The sequence below is a fragment of the Venturia canescens genome, chromosome 1, assembly GCF_019457755.1.
Source record: "Venturia canescens isolate UGA chromosome 1, ASM1945775v1, whole genome shotgun sequence".
Classification (NCBI taxonomy): Eukaryota; Metazoa; Arthropoda; class Insecta; order Hymenoptera; family Ichneumonidae; genus Venturia; species Venturia canescens.
In genome coordinates this window covers 38,647,881-38,662,225 of record NC_057421.1, presented here as the reverse complement: position 1 = coordinate 38,662,225, position 14,345 = coordinate 38,647,881, and the positions used below count along the sequence as shown (strand labels likewise).

At 35.2% G+C, this 14,345-nt stretch overlaps 1 protein-coding gene across 3 annotated transcripts in view; it reads left to right on the top strand.

The window, feature by feature from the left end:
* The window catches only part of grnd (grindelwald), a 318,742-nt gene that overhangs the window by 12,934 nt on the left and 291,463 nt on the right, over positions 1-14,345 (top strand). The window lies entirely within an intron of this gene.

Here is a 14,345-nt window from a genome sequence, read left to right as displayed (position 1 = left end):
TGTAAAGGAAAAAAAATTCAAATAGAACGTGAGAAATTCATTCCTACGGGAAGCATCCGGAACTTGAAAAAGTTCTAGTGAATCAAAAAGTTACCAAAAAATCGCATCAAAGGTAAAAGTCATTTGTTACTCTATGGTGACAGATACTTAGAAGAAAATCGATTCTTCTCAGACTTTCAGGATCCCTTGGTATTCACAATATTCGATGTCGATTTCGTGTCGGTACAAATTATGTTTAAATATGTGCTAAAAGTACTTGTCCGGCCCATCACTTTTCATTCAAATTGCTCATTCAAATAAAAATCAGGGCTCTTTTAGATCTGATGGATCATATGTATGCCTACAGAGGGAATTGAGAAAATTATCTCCAAGAGATTTTAACTTAATTGCATTCAATTTTTCTGTAATATACGAGAGATATTATTGTGTATTGATGAAAAAATACCCTTCGGACGATAAAAATTGTCAAGCTTCCAAATTAACTCTCCAGTTTATATTGAAATTTTCGAGAGGATTCGTCTGTATAATCTCGTTTTTTTTTATTATCACATACACAATTGCACTTTGTTAAAATCAACATAAAAACATGAGTGAATTGTTGCGAAGAGATAGTTGCCGCCGAGCATATATGGGATGATATCCGAATTCAAATTGGCCGGACAAGTACTTTTAACTCATATTTAAAAATAATCTGTATCGATCCAATCGACGTTGAATATTGTGAATAATATCAGCAGCTCCTGAAAGTCTGAAAAGAATCGATTTTTTTTTAAGTCTCTGCCACCATAGAGTAAGAAATGACTAGCATGCATGTGATTTTTTTAGATTTAAAAGCTTCTTAGACCAATTTAATAATGTCAAAATTTGGAGTTACTCATAAATTACTTGTCCTTCGATTGATATCATAAATTTTAGTGCTGTACGCAACTCAAATGGTAACTTTTTTCAATTGATTAGAAAATACTTGGCCTCGAATTGATATAATAAATTTTAATGCTGCACGTAAATTAGATGGAATTTTTTTCAATTGATTTAGCTGTTCTGTTGTGCCCGTACATCGCACTCCTAAAATAAAGAGTATATAAATTAAGCGTTCTCAGCATAAATGCATCGACGGCGAAATATCGACGTTCCCGAACGAGCGCATCGACCCTCGATGTCATCACCGAAACTTCGAGAAAGAATATCACGCCATATTGTCGCGAGAGGGGGAAAAACCCCCAAGTCTATAAATTTACCAACTAACCAAAATTCGACAGTCTTTGACGAGAATTGTAACGATCGGTCTCGAGGCAATAAAACCTCGAATTTGTAACTTCTTAAATAAACTTATTGTTAACTTGTTGTAAAAGTATCGAGTTGGAGTTCAGCTCTTTTGGCCTAAATCCCTTAAATACTCGTCCTTGATAACTCGTCCCTTCGCGACGGTCTTGGCGGACACAACATTGGTGGCAGCGGTGGGATGGCCACTACTCGAGAAACCCGACACGTCTACGATAGTCAAACGGAAGGAATTCAAATTGCTGAGGAGGACCGATAATTCTAGAAAAGTCGATATATCGAACGGACGTTCGATCACCGATCATCGCATCCAAGGCAGACCGATTTACGTCAAGATTCAACCCAAAATACGACTGGAGCAGGAGCGGAACATCATGTTAGCGATCATCTTACTGTAAGTGACGGAACATTATTAAACAACATTGTAATCCGCCAAAGCCAGATCGTATATAATATTTTATATGTCAGACGACGAGTACGCTGAACGTCTCAAATTACCGGGCGTAAGCACTATTTCGCGTTCGCTCAATTCATTTTTCGACGATAAACTCGACTACAATCGCGAAAGAAAAAACGAAATCACCTCGCAAAGTAGAAGGCGACGAAGTAGCGCCCAATCTTTAAATCGATCTCCGACATCGGAAGACGATTATTTAGACGCGGAAAATACGCCAGAAAATTCGGTAGTAGAAACCACAAATCCCTTAGTATCAACAATGGTTGAAACAGTAAATCTAGACACAACGGGAGACAATCGGACTTCCGGAAACAGCCGAAATAATAATCCTGGAAATCCTGGAAACAATGGCGAAAATAATAGAGGAAATAATTCTCAAAATTCCTCTCCAAATCACTCGCGAACTAACAGACTTCGAGGCTCTATGTCTCTCAAAGAAGCGCGTAGCTTAATTCCTCGATTCGACGGTTCAAAACCGGAAGAAGCGCGAGAACTTGTAGATTCTTTTGCTCATGTCAATAAACATATTTTAGAAGAGGACCAAGAGATTCTCCTAGAATCAGTGTTAACTACTAAATTAACTGGTAAAGCTCGAGCAGAAGTACGATATAAAGATATTCCAGATTTTGAAACGTTTAAATCCGTTATGTTAGAAATATTCTGCGGTACGAGAACCGTAGGAGCCCTTCAAACAGAGCTGTATTCTTGTCGACAGAAATTTAACGAATCAGTAAAAGAATTCGGAAGAAGAGTAGAAGACACAATGATGGAATTAATTGATGCAAGTATAAAAAAGCACTCGACAATGATCGAACAAATGGCGGTAGAAAAGCACATACGCGAAGTAGCCCTTTCGAGTTTCGCGCAAGGTCTCAAACGCGAATACCAAACCATTATTAAAGCTAGGGCATATCCAACACTTAATGAAGCAATCACAGCCGCGATTGACGAAGAAAAGATACAACAGGGAACTCGAAGAGAACCTGGAAATAATACGATCATTTGCAATAGGTGTAACAAAAAAGGTCATCTCGCACGCGACTGTAGAAGCTCAGGAAATAGAAATGAGAATCATGGTAACGGAAATAACAGTTTACCGACACCGAGTCGAAGCATAAATTCTTTATTTTGTAATTATTGCAAAAAACCAGGTCACGTATATGACGATTGTTGGAATAGAAAAAATAGAAATGGTAACCAAGGAAATAATAGTAATAATGGAAATCAAGAAAATCGTGGAAATCAAGGAAACAGAAGCAGAAATAGAGGTTATCAAGATAATAGACAACAGAATAACGGTCAAAATAACAGTCAAGAAAACAATCAAGGTAATAACCAAAATTCGAATCAATCGAACAACGGGAATGCGGAAGAAAAGAAAACAATAGGGTCGCTGAACCTCAGTCTCCTCGCGCGAACGGCTGAGCGAAAAAATGCGCACGTCAGCTGTGTGGAGGCTAAGCGAGCTACCGGCTCGAATGCACAGGTCGTGAAACCCAAAACAAAATTCGTAATTAATTCGATCGGTTCCTGGGGAATGGCTAGCGACTTTTATATCACATCACCGCACGCAATAGATTCAGCTCTCCTCTTGAAAGTTGACACGGGAGCTCAATGTTGCATAATAAAAAGAAATGCTCTAAGAAAAAATACAGAAATAATCAATGAAACAGTCGAATTGACAGGCGTCGGAGGAAAACCCTTCAATGCCCTATGTAAAGTAATCCTCGAAATCGAAACACCCGCCGTCAAAATTCTTCATGAATTTTTCGTCGTCGATAACGACGTTCCAATCAAAACAGACGGAATATTGGGACTCGATTTTATTAAAAAACACAAGGTCGACATTCTAGGTGGCCGCATAATCAAAATGTATGGTCACGTCGAGCCTTTGGTGAACGGTTCGGAGAAACTACAATCCCGTTCCGAGAGCATCCACTACGTAAAAGCAAAAAATTTAGCGGTAGGATGTTTATCAGCCCGCAAAATTAAAAAAGGAGTAAAAATAGAGCAAGGAATAGTTCCGGAAAAAAGAATGACTTCTCCAATCATGTTTTTAAATACGTTAGATCAGGAAATCTCAAGAGAAAGGCCGACAATCGAAATCGAAAAAATAGAGAGCGATCACAAACAAAAACAATTAGAAATAATTGAAATTAAAAACTCTCTAGGCAAGGAAGAATACACTTACAGAATTGAAAATAATGAAGGAAAAAGGAATACAAATGCTGACGCGCTGAGTCGCATATATGCGATCACGCTCGATCAGAATGAAACCACTGATCAGCTGAAAAAAAGGGGGAAAGAAAGAACGCGTAAAGTCATGAACGACGCGTTTTCATCTTCTTCAACAACTACAGCCTCCTCGGAGAATCGGTCCATCCCCAATTATAATGGCCGACTTGATAATCAACCGAGTGCGGCTGAAGATAAAAATGAGATGCCCATAGAGGACAGCCACGAAGGCGATAACGAGAGTGAAACCGAACACCTCGACTCTGACGCGACGAACCTGTCAGAGAGAGACAGAAAAACAATACTACGAGAGTACCACGACACGGCCCACGGAGGACACCCCGGAGTAAAAAGAATGACTCAACGAATTCAAGAAAAGTATCGTTGGCCGGGAATGAAAAAGGAAATAAAAGAATACGTAGTGAAATGCGACAAATGTCAAAAGAATAAAGTAACGAAGCTAAATCGAGCACCGATGATTATCACCGACACTCCAGAAAGAGCATTTGAAAAATGCGCGGTCGATATAGTAGGACCTCTACCCGAAACCGACCGGAGAAATAAATATATTCTAACAGCACAATGTTTATTAACAAAATTTTCCGAAGCAATTCCATTGGAAAACCAGGAGGCACAAGAAGTAGCAAGGGCATTGACCACTCGGATCATTTGCCAACATGGACCTCCTCAAACCATTCTTTCCGATCAAGGAACGAATTTTCTGAGCGACGTTTTTAAGGAAACGTGCAAATTATTACGCATCAAGAAAATTCAAACAACCGCATATCATCCGCAATCAAACGGAGCATTGGAAAGATCCCATCGCACTCTGGCAGAATATCTAAAACATTTCGTTCAAGAGGATCAAAGGGATTGGGATTTATGGCTACCATACGCCATGTATACGTACAATACAACACCTCACTCATCTACAGGATTCACCCCGTATGAATTGAGGTATGGTCAAAAACCTGTTTTACCGACTGCACTCAAAGAGCCGCCGAGAACCACATACTCGTACGACGACTATGCAGCCGAACTTCGAGAACGACTCCGGGCGACTTGGCAAGTCGCGAGAGAAAAATTAATGGAAAAAAGGAGAAAATAGCGGAAAAACAATGGGAAACAGCAAAAAACACCGAATACCGCGTTGGCGATAAAGTACTGCTGCTCGACCCAACAGTTCGTCGAGGCAGATCAGCAAAATTAACACCAAAATGGACAGGACCGTTTGAAATCAAAAGTAAAGATTCACCGGTAAACTACAGCATCGGCAAGGGACGCAAAACTGTTCGAGTTCACGTAGAGCGGATCAAGCCCTACGTTACCCTTTAGCCGATCGCAGTGAGCCTTGCCGGTATTACAGCAAATAAACAAAAGAGAATGTACAAAAACGATAGAAGAACAAATATATAAAATTGAAATATGAAGAAAGAAATTAAATATACAAAAAAATACGAAAATAAATACAAAAATAATAAACAGAACGAAACGAATAATACGGAACGTGTATAATAACATGAAATAAATAAATAAATTATAATCCGAACGAAAAAATTAATAATAATAATGATAATTTAAAAATATTGAAAGTCAACAAAGTCTATCCACTAACAACAAAAATTAATGAAAAACAATTCCAATTTATAGCAACCACTTCCAAAATAATAATTGTGGATAATTACAAAAGAACGTATTTAATAATGACTGAAGAAGATTTAAACAATGCGAAAAAAGTTGACAACATCTATTATTACAAACCTAAGCAATCACTGCAAACAATAAGCGATAATACATCATGCAAAATAGCGATTTATTTAGGAAATAATCCCGAAAAATTGTTACGTAATCAATGAATTGTAAAAATCGAAAAAACATTAATAATCGCACTAGAAAAGAAGGTAGATGGCTATTCGTAGCCCCAAAACCCGAAAATATTAGAATCGATTGTAAAAATAAGTCTACGACACACGAAATAATCCACAATACAGAATTACTGGCTTTGGACGGAAAATGTTCCGCCACATCAATTAATTTTCAATTGTTTTCTTTAAATGAACTGCGACAAAATGAATTTATAACATATGTACCATTATATAACTTAACGAATGCAATCGGAATGGTAAACGCTAATCACCCTATTTTCAATTACAGCGTACCATCAAAAGTAATTATCAATCCACTAGAAACGAACGCATTAGGAGAAAGAATCGAAATCCTTAAGAAAAAACTAGATGAAGAACCAAATATTTGGGCACATCCCTATCACATAATCGGAAATTATTCTATAAGTGCCATTAGCATGACTATGATCATTTTAATAATCATCATATTAACAATTTTCAAAGCCAAACATTGTCAACGAATTCGATTAATACAACAAACTAATGATATCGAACTAGCCCCGACTTTCGTGGCAAGACCAAAAATTATAGAAGAACTCGCATCTGAATCTACTAACGACAAAATTGTCATCAGAAAAGCAAAATCGAAAAACGCAAACAAAAATGGCTCATTGTAACCTCAAAAAAAAAAAAAAAAAAAAACTTACATTGAACAGGGAACTAAAAAACAAACATAACTACGAAATGATTCAAATTTAATTATTTTATTCCGTGCGAAAAAGTAGCCGAAATGAATTTCGTCTCCCGAAGGGGGGAGGGATGTTGTGCCCGTACATCGCACTCCTAAAATAAAGAGTATATAAATTAAGCGTTCTCAGCATAAATGCATCGACGGCGAAATATCGACGTTCCCGAACGAGCGCATCGACCCTCGATGTCATCACCGAAACTTCGAGAAAGAATATCACGCCATATTGTCGCGAGAGGGGGAAAAACCCCCAAGTCTATAAATTTACCAACTAACCAAAATTCGACAGTCTTTGACGAGAATTGTAACGATCGGTCTCGAGGCAATAAAACCTCGAATTTGTAACTTCTTAAATAAACTTATTGTTAACTTGTTGTAAAAGTATCGAGTTGGAGTTCAGCTCTTTTGGCCTAAATCCCTTAAATACTCGTCCTTGATAACTCGTCCCTTCGCGACGGTCTTCGCGGACACAACAGTTCGAATCAAATAAGAAGAATGAGGCATCGGTTTCCAAGTTTTTTTTGAATGGATTAGTTAGTGGTAGTAGAGTTGTATCTCAACGCATTCTGATTGGCTCACCGATCTTGGCTCACTCCATCTGACCGACCACGTTTAGACTCCATGAACGTATCCACGGTCAGACTCCATGAATGTAACCACGCTCAGACTTCGTCAACGTATATATGTACAACCATCTGTCAGTTTTTGATAGCATCATAAACAAATGTAGTTTCGACATAACAAAGTGCGGTCTAAATTTAATTTTTTTAAATGTTCGTCGTCTAGTGGAGTGCATAATATTTATTATTTTAGTAAAAATAGTGATGTGGTGTCATAATATTAAGAAAACCGGTCTTTAGTGAATTAAACCGGTATAAAAGCGGCCGCGTAAATGTAGTCTGTGATCCGTGTGTTTTAAAAAAATGCGTGATGCAGATTTTATTATTTCGTTAGATTGGAAATAAGTATTAATTCCTTCAATTGAAACAGTGTGCGAGGTAATTGTCCAGCGTAAATATATCGTCAGTTATAGCGTGGTTATATGTCATGTGTGTAATTAGATTATGTATACGAGTTCCCTTTGATAGTTGTGTGGTAACGAACCGGCCGGCGTTTGACGTTACGAAGTGCGCGACAAATGTAACGAACGTTCGCATAGTTGGTAAATAATATAAACTTGATAAGTCAAATCAGTTTATCGAAAACAGTTCTGAAAGTTCAAAGTTGTGAGAAAAAACGTGCGTCAACCTATAACCTCAAATTTTCTTTTCGATCTGAAATGATATGGTTGATAAATAATTAATAAAACAAAAACACACGGAACTGTTAGTATGATGTTAGAAACTCCAATCGAATAAATGTTTTCTAATTTATATCTTGTGTTGTCATTATTTTCAAACATCCCCATATTTTGCTTGATATTCAGTTTGGCTCTGCCCTCTCCGATCCTTGTTTTCACCCCATCAGTTTGCAGCGGATCGATTCATATTATGAATTCATTCCCTAATATGTGTCCTATGATTTTCTACTCCTTCATGATGATTGTGGTAACATGATTCGAGAGGTTTCTAACCATGATCTTGAATTGCACATTTTATAAATCAGATTTTCAAAAAAAAATCTGGTCTTGGTATAGTGTGTAGTTATTCTAATTAAAAAATTGATTATAAAAGTCTTCAGTTGCTCATTTATGGATAGATTTGAAATTGCTGTCTTCGAAGCTCATTGCGCAGATACATTGAATCGCAGCAGATACCTGCGAACTCTGAAATTTTTGTGGATAAATATATATGCGACGGATCACCCCTTATCTTTGATTATGGTAATATATAATGGAATTTGGTTCGGCAAGCTTTTAAGTGTTCCTTTTCAAATAGTATTGAAGTTTATATGACTGATATACAGCGAATACTTCCAAACTTTGATATTTCTGTGTTGCAGCATGTGTGCCAATCATTCAAATCATTTACTCCAACCGTATCATGTAATCTAGAAAATTCATCACAAAAGTCTGCCGTTTTCCTAAATACTTCAATTTTCCTTTTTCTACTCTATTCTGAGTTTTCGAATTTCTAAATTCATTTCTGAATTGTCCTGAAATGGTTTTCCTCCAAAACTAATGCAGGTACCTTAAACGTCTTTGAATTCTGTTGCTCTGTTGAATTAAGTTTGCTTAGTTTTTTTTGCTGCTTTGAGTTATGGCATAATAAATGTTAGAAGTTTTCGGGTACTTTTTTTCAGCAACTATCAAACTGTGGATAATTGGACTTCAGCGGCCACTTGCAAACTTTGGAAATATATTTCATTGGGGGCACATTTTGGATGAGATGAAATCTCTAGATTCAGAATGCAAAAGCGACATTTAAAGTGGGCAAATCTGTTGGATTTTTCGTGTTCTTTCATTTGAATTTTGAAGAAAAGGGATAAATAAAATCTGTTCTATTAAGGAAATCTTTACGTCAGTTCTTTCTTCGTTCAAAGACTTGGAAAAAATTGCCAAAGGCCAAGGACAGAGCGGTGACGAAATATTTCCAGTACAATTTTGACGAAAAATAAATTTTTTGTCGCGGAAACCAACGTTATGAGCCGAAAATCATATTACAGCCCACGAAACGCATTTCTTCACTCTTTTGGATTCCTATTACACAAAACATATGAGAAGATAAGGGGGAAAACCACCAACGTGGAAGAAAAAACCAGTGCCGAAATATTTCCAGTACAATTTTGACGAAAAATAGGTCCTTTTTTGTGGAAACCAACGTTATAAGCCGAAAATCATGTCTCGGCCCCCAACCCGCTTTCTACCATGCTCTTGGGTTCCCAATAAGCATAGCATATTAGAGTAGAAGAAAAAAAATAGCCCAAGTCCATGGACAGACCTGTGACGGAATATTTTCTGTACAATGTTGACGAGAAATTTGTTGTTTTTCGTGGAAACCAACGTTATAGGCCGAAAATCATATTACGGCCCACAACACGCATTTCTTCATGCTCTTGGGTTCCCAATAGACAAAACATATTAGAAAACAAGGAGAAAAATCACCAAAGTGCAAGACCAAACCAGTGCCTAAATATTTTCAGTACAATTTTGAAGAAAAATTGGTCTTTTACGTGGAAACCAACATTATAAACCGAAATTAATTTCTCGGGCCTCATCCCGGATTCCTCCATGCTGTTGAGTTCCTAATAGGCATAACATATTAGAGTATAAGAGAAAAAATCGCCGAAGTCCAAGGGCAGACTTGTGACGAAATATTTTCACTACAATTTTTACGAAAAATTGGTTTTCTATGGTGGAAACCAACTTAATAAGCCGAACATCATACCCAGGGAAAATAAGGTTGTGAAAAGTACATTGATGGTCCCTTATTTGATGATAATTTAATGAAAAAGATTATCCCATAAAAAAATGTTCGTATGAGAATAGAATCTATAAAAATGTACTAAGCAAATAATTCATAGAAATTTAAACTAAAATCCTATAACCGTCATAACATAAATGAGGAACTTTTGAGAAAAAACGCGTGATATCAAACCATAAACTTCCCCTTGGGAAAAAAAGGTTGGGACAAGTACATTGATGGTCCCTTGTTTCTGGATGACATAGAAAAAAGATTCAGAACCAGGAAAAAAATTCTATAGAAATAATGAACGAAAAATTGAAAAGTTCAAAAAAATTCAACAATAAAAAACAATCGAAAAAAATTCTGTAAAGAAAAATAAAATTTTTCAAAAAAAATCATAAATATTGAACAAATTGAAAAATGTACTATCCAAGTTACATGCAGTATAAAATTGTATGATATCAATTAGAGGCCAAGTTTTTATTGATAATTTGGAATATTTATTGAACAAATCGGAAACTTTAATTGAAACTCATGATAATTATTTTCAAGAAAAAAGTTAATGAAAAAAAAGTCATAACGGAAGTTACGTGCAGTACTAAAATGTATTATATGAATTCGAGGTCAAGTATTTATCAGTTATTCGAAATATAATCTCCGGCGACAAATGAGCGTTGAGAATCCTTATCGGGCTCACAACGTTTTATCAAAATTACTAAAAAATTAATGGAAATAAAATCATTAAAAATTCACATGAAAGTCATTCGTTACTTCAACAAGGTACACACTTTACAGAATCGATTCCCCTCCGACTTTCAGGATCCCCTGGTATTATTCACAACATTCAACTTCGATTGGATCGGTACAAATTATGTTCAAATACGTCTTAAACGTACTTGTCCGGCCCATCACTTTTTATTCAAATTGCTCATTCGAAACCAAATCAGGGCTGTTCTATAATGACAAATATGATAAAATGGATAGAAATAAAAATAATATCTCCAAGTAATTTGAACTTGATTGTTCGCAAGTTCGTATAGCAATATCCACTTCTCATTTTCTTCAGTGAACACATACCATTCGGTAAGAACCAATGAAAATTAGAAATAATCAGGCCCATTACTAGAAATTTTCGAACCTACTCAGCCATTCAATGTTTTTTTTCTATAGTCACGTACACATTTTGAAAAATATCACTAGTCGAGTACGACACGTGGATTCCTGGAAATTGGAGAAAAATGATTTTGTTGTGAATTATGACTCCATATAATATAAATAGATTAATCAACTTCATCTTTCATTTTCGTTTCATTTTGACAAGAGCGATTCGAAGGAAAATTATTTTCTCGGGAATTACTGTTTCTTAATATTAACACATGCATTAACTTGGTTTTTGATTTGTTTTCGAATGAGCAATTTGAATAAAAAGTGATGGGCCGGACAAGTACGTTTAAGACGTATTTGAACATAATTTGTACCGATCCAATCGAAGTTGAATGTTGTGAATAATACCAGGGGATCCTGAAAGTCGGAGGGGAATCGATTCTGTAAAGTGTGTACCTTGTTGAAGTAACGAATGACTTTCATGTGAATTTTTAATGATTTTATTTCCATTAATTTTTTAGTAATTTTGATAAAACGTTGTGAGCCCGATAAGGATTCTCAACGCTCATTTGTCGCCGGAGATTATATTTCGAATAACTGATAAATACTTGACCTCGAATTCATATAATACATTTTAGTACTGCACGTAACTTCCGTTATGACTTTTTTTTCATTAACTTTTTTCTTGAAAATAATTATCATGAGTTTCAATTAAAGTTTCCGATTTGTTCAATAAATATTCCAAATTATCAATAAAAACTTGGCCTCTAATTGATATCATACAATTTTATACTGCATGTAACTTGGATAGTACATTTTTCAATTTGTTCAATATTTATGATTTTTTTTGAAAAATTTTATTTTTCTTTACAGAATTGTTTTCGATTGTTTTTTATTGTTGAATGTTTTTGAACTTTTCAATTTTTCGTTCATTATTTCTATAGAATTTTTTTCCTGGTTCTGAATCTTTTTTCTATGTCATCCAGAAACAAGGGACCATCAATGTACTTGTCCCAACCTTTTTTTCCCAAGGGGTAATAATATGCGGGATCATGACCATAACTTTTCAAACAGGTGTTACGAAAATTTTCAAAAATGTAAGCTAGCAATAAAACATCGGTTTTCAAATATAAATCACTGTATTCTCCAAGCATTTGAGTGGAAAACCGCTCCCAAACGGTCAAAGCATGAGCATACTCATTTTCCGATACCGTTGAATCGGTTAAAGAAATATAGAATGATGCTCACGATGGAAGTGCCGTTTCCTCCAGTCTGTCAAAACTGTCGATGTACTCGTATGGGAATACACCTTTTCGCGTTAACAGATGAAAATTATCGGTGTCTCGGAATTCAGATTTTGAAACCGTGAGTTGATCGGAAGTCAAGAAAGATGCTAATTTATCAAGACTAGTGTTCAGAAATCTATATAAATCGATGAAACGCAACTTAATATTTTTTCTATAATCTTTCGAAGTTATAACGGTTTTCGAAAAAGAAATATACTTTTCTTTTGTTATATAGGTAGTAAATCGGTTCTCCCCTTGAACGCTGTAGCTACTTCTTTTATAATAAAATGAGCATCGTAGCCCGACAAATTATGGAAAACTATGGGGATAAAGAAAGACTCTTGATATTTTAAATTACAGTCTTGGTGCGCTGGACCTCTGAATTTGCCCGTTAAATGACAATGATCGCGTACTCGAATATCACCCTGTACGAATGGTTTCTCACAGATATGACATTCCTCATTTTCTCGGAATTTTCGCCACTCTTGCGAAGTCAATTCTTTCATCGGAATGATGGTACCCTAGGGAAAAAAAAGGTTGGGACAAGTACATTAATGGTCCCTCGTTTGCTGTTAATTCCACCCATAAAAAAAACTTTAAACAAAATTTTTTTTTAATTGTAAAAAAAATTATTTCATAAAAAAAATACTGAACAATTCGAAAAAAATTTTACAAATCTTGAAAAAACGTTATATTAAAAAAAAACTAATCTGCATCTATTTTTTAAAGTGTCAAAAGAATCAAATAACAAGTAAAAAATAATAAACCGAAAAATCGTCCTTGAAATCATTTTGGAAACCGATGCCTCATTCTTCTTATTTAATTCGAATAGCTAAATCAATTGAAACAAATTCCATCTAATTTACGTGCAACATTAAAATTTATTATATCAATTCGAGGCCAAGTTTTTTCTAATGAATTGAAAAAAATTACCATTTGAATTACGTGCAGCACTAAAATTTATGATATCAATCGGTGGACAAGTATTTTATTAGTAACTCCAAATTTTGACATTATTGAATTGTTCTAAGAAGCTTTCAAATCCAAAAGAATCACATGCAAGATAGTCATTTCTTACTCTATGGTGGCAGAGACTTATAAGAGAATCGATTCTTCTCAGACTTTCAGGATCCTCTGGTATTATTCACAAAATTCGACGTCGATTGGATCGATACAAATTATGTTTAAATATGTGTTAAAAGTACTTGTCCGGCCCATCACTATTCATTCAATAAAGAATCAATCATAAAAAAACGAAATAGCACGGCAGAATCTTGTTAAAAGTTTGTTGAAATGCGATTCATTATTAATTTAATGTTCTTAATTTTCTTATTCCGAATGTTAGTTCTTATTCCGAATGGAACTCGTTCGCTGGAAGAATAAGTGGGAAGTAAAAATTGCCGTCATCGAATGTAAACTGCAGAGTTATTTTGGAAGCTTGAACATATACATTATGTACAATTTTTTTCATTTATCGATGCACAATAATATCTCTTCTATATTGCGGAATAATTTGTTTCCGTTTTTTATTAAATTAGTGCAATTAAGTAACAAGTAAAAAATAAAAAACTGAAAAATCGTGCTTGAAATCATTTTGGAAACCGATGCCTCATTCTTATTATTTATTCGAACTTATTATTTGATTCGAACAGCTCAATCAATTAAAAAAAATTCCATCTAATTTACGTGCAGCATTAAAATTTATGATATCAATCGGTGGACAAGTATTTTATTAGTAACTCCAAATTGTGACATTATTAAATTGTTCTAAGAAGTTTTTAAATCGAAAAAAATGACATGAAAGCTAGTCATTTGTTACTCTATGGTGGCAGAGACTTATAAGAAAATCGATTCTTCTCAGACTTTCAGGATCCTCTCGTATTATTCTCAAAATTCGACGTCGATTGGATCGATCCAAATTATGTTTAAATATGTGTTAAAAGTACTTGTCCGGCCCATCACTATTCATTTAATAAAAAATCAATCATAAAAAAACAAAATTGTACAGCAGAATCTGGTTAAAAATTTGTTGAAGCGCGATTCATT